At 36.6% G+C, this 8843-nt stretch overlaps 1 pseudogene; it reads left to right on the forward strand.

Annotated features, from left to right (window-relative positions):
• The first annotated feature begins 1099 nt into the window (after positions 1-1099).
• LOC125387625 (small ribosomal subunit protein uS13-like) lies at positions 1100-4668 on the forward strand (annotated as a pseudogene).
• Positions 4669-8843: the final 4175 nt, after the last annotated feature.

An 8843-nucleotide genomic window follows, 5' to 3' on the forward strand; every position in this document is an offset into this window, starting at 1 on the left:
CTGCCTCCTGAGTGCTGGGATCAACTGCCTGGTGCTATTAGAGATATTTTAGGAAGAGTTCAATTCATAAGATTCAGTAAAACAATGCTTTCTATCAGATTGAAGGGTTTATCTCTCCATTTTTAAAAGGGAAACGAATGAGACTGAGTTGGTGGGGCAGACAAGAAGAATAGCATCAATGCCATTGCTAATTGGTGTTGTGACATTGGAATTTGACTTTAGACTTTTCTCCTAAACTACAGTTACATGAAACAAAGATATGTGGTTAATTAAAATCAGGCAGCAAAAACAATACCACCAGCATAGTTTCAGATAAAATAATATGATAAAATGAAAGTACCATTTTTAGGTTTTATTGTAGGCATGATGGGTTTTAAAAATCTGCATGAAAGCACACTTGTTGGTGTGTCTATGAGGGTATTTCTAGAAAGGTTTAATGCTGAGTGTCGGGTTATGATCCAGGCAAAATAAAAAAGCAGAATACCGTACACAAAGTAAAAGAGAAAGGGTGCTGCCTAATGGGTTTACAATGCAGCTATGAGAAAAAGTAATAAATGTCAATGCTAAGAGATGTGTAGTATGATAAGGAGTACAGTGCATGGCATAACTGAAAATGAATCAAGCTATGGAAATGTAATATGGTGGACGGGGGTCACTGTTTTGAAGGGTGGTCAAGATTGGCAACTTTGTTGAAGATATTTCTATTTAGAACATTTATTTCTGAGTTTTAGAGATCAGATATAAAAACTGTATGTAAGCTCACATGATAGCTTTTGTTAGACTTCTTTTATTTAAATGGCTATCAATAATAAACATTTTCTTTAATATTAAAATATATTTAATAATATTAATGCAAATTATGGATACTATTAACTATTGTCATTTGCTTTTAAAGGAATATATGCATCTAAATAAATGTTATAAATAGTAAATTTTTATGAAATATTTATATTTTTCTCAATGTGTTTGATTTCTTTATGACAGAAATAAGACTGTGTGGAAAGTGTATATGAAGGTGTGTGTTTAAACCCTTGCTTGTGCTGGTTTTTATTCAATATTGCTAAAATGCGTTGTCTATTAGAGGAAGAATGATAATCTGATGGCAATGGTAGTTGCTGAAGCAACAAAATCTCTGTGTTGATTACTATGTTCTTAACTATCATTTGTCCTTAAAATTCTATTTATACCAATAGAAATGAGATTAATCTACTCTTGTTCTTAAGTCATTTTTAATCACAGCACATAGAATCTGTGTTTGTAAATATTAGGCAAACAATAAGAAGAAATAATTTGTTAAAGCTTGTTATATGCATTTTCTGCATACAATGTTCTGCATACCATAAAACAATTCCCCTTTCTTACAATTAATTAAGTTTGTAGCAAACTTGGAGCTATTCTTATAACTTGTTCTGTAATAGAATTCTATAATAGAACAAATTGTGAAAGGCTAGCAGAAATTGTACAGATTAGTGTGTATTGGAATAATGTAGGAGCCTTACTTCTTTATACATAGAATTAATTATGGATGGAGGTAATGAATCAATACAGTAGAGCTCTTCATTCAGGAAAACACAAACAAAATGATTAAATCCCTACTCTGTGAAGCACAGTGATCACTGTCTCTGAATTAGAAACAGTATCAGCCCATATAAAATTTGTATCCATCAGGAGACCAAGGATGAAAATTTAAATAGATGCAAGATAAAATTTTAGCTACATTCAAAATACCACACGGAGACTTACTGAAAAGTATTTGGGGTGAGAATGAAAGATTATATCCCTACAAGCTGAACCTAAGTGAATTAATATAAATTAGGAAAGATAATGCTCTAAGTTTTTGTGTGATGGTGGAAATAGAAGGAAATGAGAACTACAAAAAGTTTTAAGAATGAGTATACACAGCTATAAACCACTATTGACTGGTTGTACTTTCTATTTAAAAAGAAGATAGAAAAACAGGCATACATTTTGAAGATAATTTTATTTCACTTTCAGAAATGCTTCTTCAAAAGGAGAAAAGGATATGGACCTATGCCTTGAGATGGGCAGTAGGACCTATGTGAGAGGAACTATAAATGAGCAGAGTAGACTTACTGCAGTGCAACTCAACGAACTCAACCAAAGCCCTTCTGCTTCCATGTTCATTTTGAAGTTTCAAGGGAAAATTCCTCAATTTAACCACAACATAAACAATTTCCATGTTAATCAGCTTCTTTAGACTATGACAAAAAAAAAAAACCCTGCCAATTAGGCAGAAGAAATGCTGGCTCCACTTAAAATCCCCTTGGACTCACCAGTGAGCTATGTGATAGAAGACCATTCCAAGGGAATCTGTTTCCCCCCACCTCTATCCCTCCCTCTCTCCCTCCCTCTCTCTCTCTCTCTCTCTCTCTCTCTCTCTCTCTCTCTCTCTCTCTGTGTGTGTGTGTGTGTGTGTGTGTGTGTGTGTGTGTGTGTGTGTGTGTGTTAGGCTGGGGGAACCTTTAGAAAACATTGAAATCTGAGCTCATGATGACGTGCATAGTAGAACTCAGATCTCAGACCTATTATTCTGCACTGCTACTCGTTCTAACATTAGGATTTCTATAGGTTACCTAAAATGCACTTTGTAAAAATAACTAGTCATCATCATCATCAAGAGAACAATGTCCATTCAAAAGGTTTCATTCTCCTTGGAATTCCTCTGTCCAAACTATATATTTGCTTCAGGTTTTAACCTATATGAGCTGTTTATTAAAATATGGATTTCTGTGAAATCACAAAAATTAATAACTCAATACTATTCCAGCCATGGCAAAAATTTGCCATTCTAAAATTCCGTTAATTGTATGAAAGATTGAACATCTAATTTGCATGTCCTTACACTTTTATCCATTAAATTGCTTTATATCCTATCTCAAAGCTCTCTCCCAAAGAGGCTTTTGTGTCTGTGTGGGCAAAAGGGATAGATCACATAACTTTGAAAGGATCAACAGTCTTCATCTCTCAGAAGCATCTTTAGCATAAGAACAGGATTGTATACAATGATGACATCTGCTTCCACAAAGGAAAAAAAATAAAAAAAAAACCTTTTTCAAAACAGTTAAATGTGCCTATAAAAAAGGAGACTATTCCATCATTACCAAAGTGAGGAAATATCTCTCTTCTTCAACACACATTTTAGCATTTTATGCATCTCAATAACTAAACAGTACCAAAGTTCAAATTTTCGTATGATTCGGTGAGATTTTTACTCTCACTATAGATGCTGGGAAAAAATGAAATGAAATTGTCCCTATTATGTTAATATGCATTATGCTTTCCAAACTAACTGCTTAATTCTTCCCCAACCCCCACCCTTAGTAGACTGATGTCTATTTCCAGCCTTGATAAAAAAAACAAATCTGATTTCTATGCTTTACAGGTACCCTAAAAAATCTGTTCACTCCATAGGATTTACTTTTGTTTGTGTTTGATTGGAATTCCTGACCTTGGCCTCACACAAGCTAGGCAACCCTTTCTGCCCTACTTCTACCTTCCCATGCCACTGAGAAAATTCGGGTATTTTTTTAACTGTATTTATTGAGCCATATTTTTCTTCCCTTCCCTCCCTTACTCTCCCCTTCTTTACTCCCCTCTCCCATGATTCCCACACTTCTAATTTACTCAGGAAATCTTGTCTTTTTCTACTTTACATATAGATTGAATCCAGTTAAGTCTCTCTTAGGGTCCTCTTTGTTGTCTAGGTTCTCAGGGATTATAAATTGTAGGAGGGTTTTCTTGTCTTTATGTCTAAAAGCTGCTTATGAGTGAGTATATATCATATTTGTGTTTCTCAATATGATGTTTTCTAGATCCTGCATTTGCCTGCAGCTTTCAATATTTTTTCTGGTGTGTAGAACTTCATAATGTAAATGCACCACATCTTCTTTATCCATTCTTCAGTTGAGGGGCATTTAAGTTCTTTCTAGGTTCTGGCTGTTATAAATAATGCTGCTTTGAACATAGGTGAGCACATGTGCTTATGGCATGATTGAGTATCCTTTGGGTATATACCTATACCCAAAAGTAATGTTGTTAGGACTTGAGGTAGACTGTTTCTTAATTTTCTGAGAAATCACCATACAGATCAACCTTCACAACAGGCACAAATAACGTAAAATATCTTGAAGTAACTATAACCAAATAAGTGGAAGACATATATTACAGGAAATTTAAATCTTTGAAGTAAGAAATTGAAGATGCTGCCACCATGTCTCTCGTGACATGGTGAGAAATTCCAGCACATCCTGCGAGTACTCAATACCAACATCAATGGGCAGTGGAAAATAGCCTTTGCCATCACTGACATTAAGGGTGTTGAGTGGAGATATGCTCATGTGGTGTTGAGAAAAGAGGACATTGACCTCACCAAGAGGACTGGAGAACTCACAGAGGATGAGGTGATCACTATCATGCAGAATCCCCGGCAGTACAAGATACCAGACTGGTTCTTGAACAGACAGAAGGATGTGAAGAACAGGAAGTATAGCCAGGTTCTGGCCAACGGCCTGGGTGAGGACCTGGAGTGACTGAAGAAGATTAGGGCTCAGAGGGTCTGATCCACTTCTGGGGTCTTCGTGTCTGAGGCCAGCACACCAAGACCACTGGCCACTGGGCCTCACTGTGGGTGTATCGAAGAAGAAATGAGTCTCTGGGCCTTTGCTGTTAATAAATAGTTTATATGCGTGTGGGAAAAAAGAAAGAAAGAAATTGAAGAAGACATCAGAAAATTAAAAGATCTCCCATGGTCTTGTTTAGATAAAATTAACTTTGTAAAAAGGGCAATCTTACTAAAAGCAATCTACAGATTCAATGTCATGCCCATCAAAATCTCAGCAAACTTCTTCACACACCTCAAAAGAACAATACTCAACTTCATATGGAAAAGAAAAAAAAAAGCTCATGATAGCCAAAACAGTCCTGTTCAGAAAAAGGACAGTCTGGAGGCTTTATAATCCCTGACTTCAAACTCTACCATAGAACTACAGTAATGAAAACAGGCTGGTATTGGCGTGAAAACAGACAGGAAGACCAGTGGAATCTAATCAAAGACATGGATATCAATCTATCCTGTATATATCATAGACACCTATGAACACCTGATTTTTGACAAAGAATAAAATATATAAAATGTAAAAAAGAAACATACTCAAGAAATGCATAACTGGATAACAACATGAAGAAGAATGCAAACAGATATCTATTGCCATGCACAAAACTCAAGTCCAAATGGATCAAAGTTCTTAACATAAAACCAACCACACTGAATCCTAAAGAAGAGAAATTGGGAAGTAGAGTTGAACACATTGGCACAGAAGACCAGTTCCTAAATATAACCCCAGTAACACAGACATTGAGAGCAATTACTAAATTTGACCTTCTGAAACACGAGAAGCTTCTGTAAAGCAAAGGTGTACTAAGACGAGTGGTGGGCTGTATCCTGTCACCTGGCTAGCTTAATCCCAAAATCATGACACAGAAATTGTATTAATTAAGTTACTACCAGGCCCATTAGCTCTAGCCAGTTATTGGCTAACTCTCACATCTTGATTAACCCATTTCCATTAATGTGTATTGCCACTTGATTGTGACAAGAATTATGGCGTCTGCCACACTTCCCTTCTTCCCAGAATTTTGTTCTGTCTACTCCGCCTATCTAAGGGCTGCCCTATCAAAAGGCCAAGGCAGTTTTCTTTATTCAACCAATGAAAGCAACACATAGAAAGAAGACCCTCCTACACCACAAAGGACATGATCAACAAGACAAAATGGCCTACAGAATGAGAAAAAATCTTCAGCAGTCCCACATTGGGAAAAGGGATGATCTCCAAAATATTCAAAGAACTCAAGAAATTGGTCATCAAAGGAATAAATAATTCAGTTTTAAAAAGTGGGGTCTAGAACTAAACAGAGAAGGCTCAAAAGTAGAATCTAAAATGGCTGAAAGACACTTAAGGAAATGTTCAACATCCTTAACCATCAGAGAAATGCAAATCAAAACAACTCTGAGATTCCATCTTAAACCTGTAATAATTGCCAAGATCACAAACACTGATGACAACTTATGCTGGAGAGGATATGGGTTAGAGTTAGCACTACCCCATTGCTGGTGCAAGTGCAAACTGATACAGTTGCTTTGGAAATAAGAGAAAACCTTAACAAAAGAATGGCACCAGAAATCCAATTCATTTCTAGCAGCTGATGCAGCCCGCCTTTCTAACATGACCAGCCAACCCAAGTGCCCTCCCAGGGGCTTAGTTTCTGACCATACTTGGGCAGGGTCCCAGCAGCTGGCTGGTATATCTTCAGCACTCTCCTAGAGTCTACTATAAATCCTCCCTGCCTAGCCCAGCTGTGTGACTTTTCTGTCCCATATTTTTGAAGTTGGTGAGTACGCTGAGGAGTAACACCAAATAAACAAGCTTTTATCTATTTTTAATTAGTTTGATCTGACCTTTTGAAAGTGCAGAAACTTATCAGTTTGGTTTTGCTTGAGTAGTTCCAGGAAAACTAGTCGTTTAGTGGGCAAAAATTACCTGTACCGGTAATATATTTAGCTGTATAATACACCCACTAAAAAGGAAGAAAGGAAGAAAACCCCGCTAAACATCAACAAATATGTCTTAGTGCCTTGTAGTTGATATTATATATCTGAAACTGACCATATTCACTAGGCTCCTTCCTTCCAAAGCAGGCAGTGCAGTCAATTCTGTGAGACCCTTGGTCAGAAGGCAGGTGCAGAGTTGCATGGGAGATATCCGACAGACAGCAAGAAGACTGAGAGGAGCAAGGCCTCAAAGAGGATTCTGAGACCAGACCAGCTGCTGGGAAACAACAGCCATCAGCAGAATGCAGGGAAGAGATTTACACCAGAGCCTCATGGAAAAAAATAAAATTCTCCAACCTGTTTTTCTCCTACAGGCTATGCGTTCTGCGACAAGTTTCCAGCTTTGTAGGCTGTCACCCATAACAGAGTGGCCTTTTGGTGATGCAACCATCTTTGGGCCATTTTTGATCTTGTAAGTAACCCCTACCATTATTCCTGTAACTACCCCCAATAAAACTACAAAGTTGAACTTTGGTGGGATCTGGAGTTTCGTCTGTCATGGGCTTCCTGTCTGAGGTCTAGTCTGTGATATGTTGACCTTCCTGTTCAGTGGCTTCCCTGATGATGGAATGTTTCTTTCTCTCAGGAAATTCTTACTGTTTTGTCACACAACATTATGCCACCATAAAGTGTAGACATATTTTATTCTTTTAAAATGTACCCTATTCTAAATGAAAAGTACCACTTCAATTTGCATTGCCTTTATAATTTCTTTTCCTGCTTATAAAAATTAAATTTACACATGTCTAAGAAAAGTATTGATGAAGATTACTTTATTTGAAAAGGGACAAATATTTGGTCAACACATCTTGACCCTATCCACCAATTGATTTATTATATAATTAGTGATAATTTGTGCTATGTGAAATGTGCAGTAAGAACACAATTTAAAATTCAAGTCATTTCAATTAAAATATTTCTGAACTGAATAGACTAAGATGGTGTGAAAAAATAAACAAAGAAATGTTATTTGTCATTTGTTCTTTGTCATTTGATAAAGAGATATTACTTAATATTGTAGTTGTTTTGCCACCAATAACTATATATATAAACCCTGCTTATTTGGAACCTAAAAGCTTCAGACTTGAGTTTTGCACTAGCTAGACCTGTGCGGCAGCTGTTGTTACTCTGTCAAATAACCTACCCATTGTCTGTGTCTCAGTGGGGGGGTATGTGGGAGGTCCCATGGTTTCTTTCCAGCTGTTACTTAGGCTAAGATAATGTTTCCAGTTCCATACAACTCACAGCATGCAGTCTGCTCCTGACAGCCTCAATAAAATTCCAGTTAAGCAAAATGAATTAAAAGTCAGTGTCAAAAAAAAAAAAGTTTATAGAAAGAAACAATTAAGAACTTTTTCTTTCTTGCTTTTTTTTTTCTGAATTGACTTAAGACTTGGAGAGTTTCATCTTGAGCAAACCTGTCAACTTGCAAGATAAAATACCATAGGCAGCTTTGCAATAGCCTGATCTTACCTTTTGCTTCTCTGAGCAAACTCTTAAAAGAGTTAGAAGAGCTTCTACAGAAATATCTGGAGCTTAAGAGGCAGCAGCAGCTGCTCAGTATGATAACAGCAGCAGCCTTCTTGGCGGCAGTCTAAACCCTAAAATCCCCAAATACACCCCAGACCTAGAATCAGACGGGGAATAAAAGATTGTGTTAAGCTACCATTTTTCAAACTTTCTAAAGGGAACAATATCTGAAAGTGAGCCATATTTATGTATATATGTATTCATGTGCACACACGATCTCATAAGGAAGGCTTGTAAGCACAAAAGATGAGTAATGAGATGGCATTTGAATAGTCCAATGGAATGTGAAAGGGACAAACATAGAGTAGGGGAAGTGACAAAAAGGGTCTACCTGAATTAATGCTGGTGATTTTTAGATATTCAAACTAATAAAAAATAGCAATGTCCTTTTGAATATATATTGCCAAGATATATTAATCGTCACACTTTCCCATCACTTAGTTAATGCACCTATTTTGTGTTCTTTGCCTCTGCTAGTAATGCAGACGATCTGCCTGTGTTTGTATCTTAACTCAGTACCTTAGCATCTTCTTCTTTCTCTACTTTATCTCATAGTATAGCAAACATAATTGTAGCATCTATCCCCAATTTAAAAATAGTGCCAAGTTTCTAATAAAGATTCATATCTGTTGGTTACCATTATCTCTACCTAATTTTTATCAAGCTCTATGTATCAGACTGTCAT

Source organism: Myodes glareolus, chromosome 8 (assembly GCF_982192425.1).
Source record: "Myodes glareolus chromosome 8, mMyoGla1.1, whole genome shotgun sequence".
Classification (NCBI taxonomy): Eukaryota; Metazoa; Chordata; class Mammalia; order Rodentia; family Cricetidae; genus Myodes; species Myodes glareolus.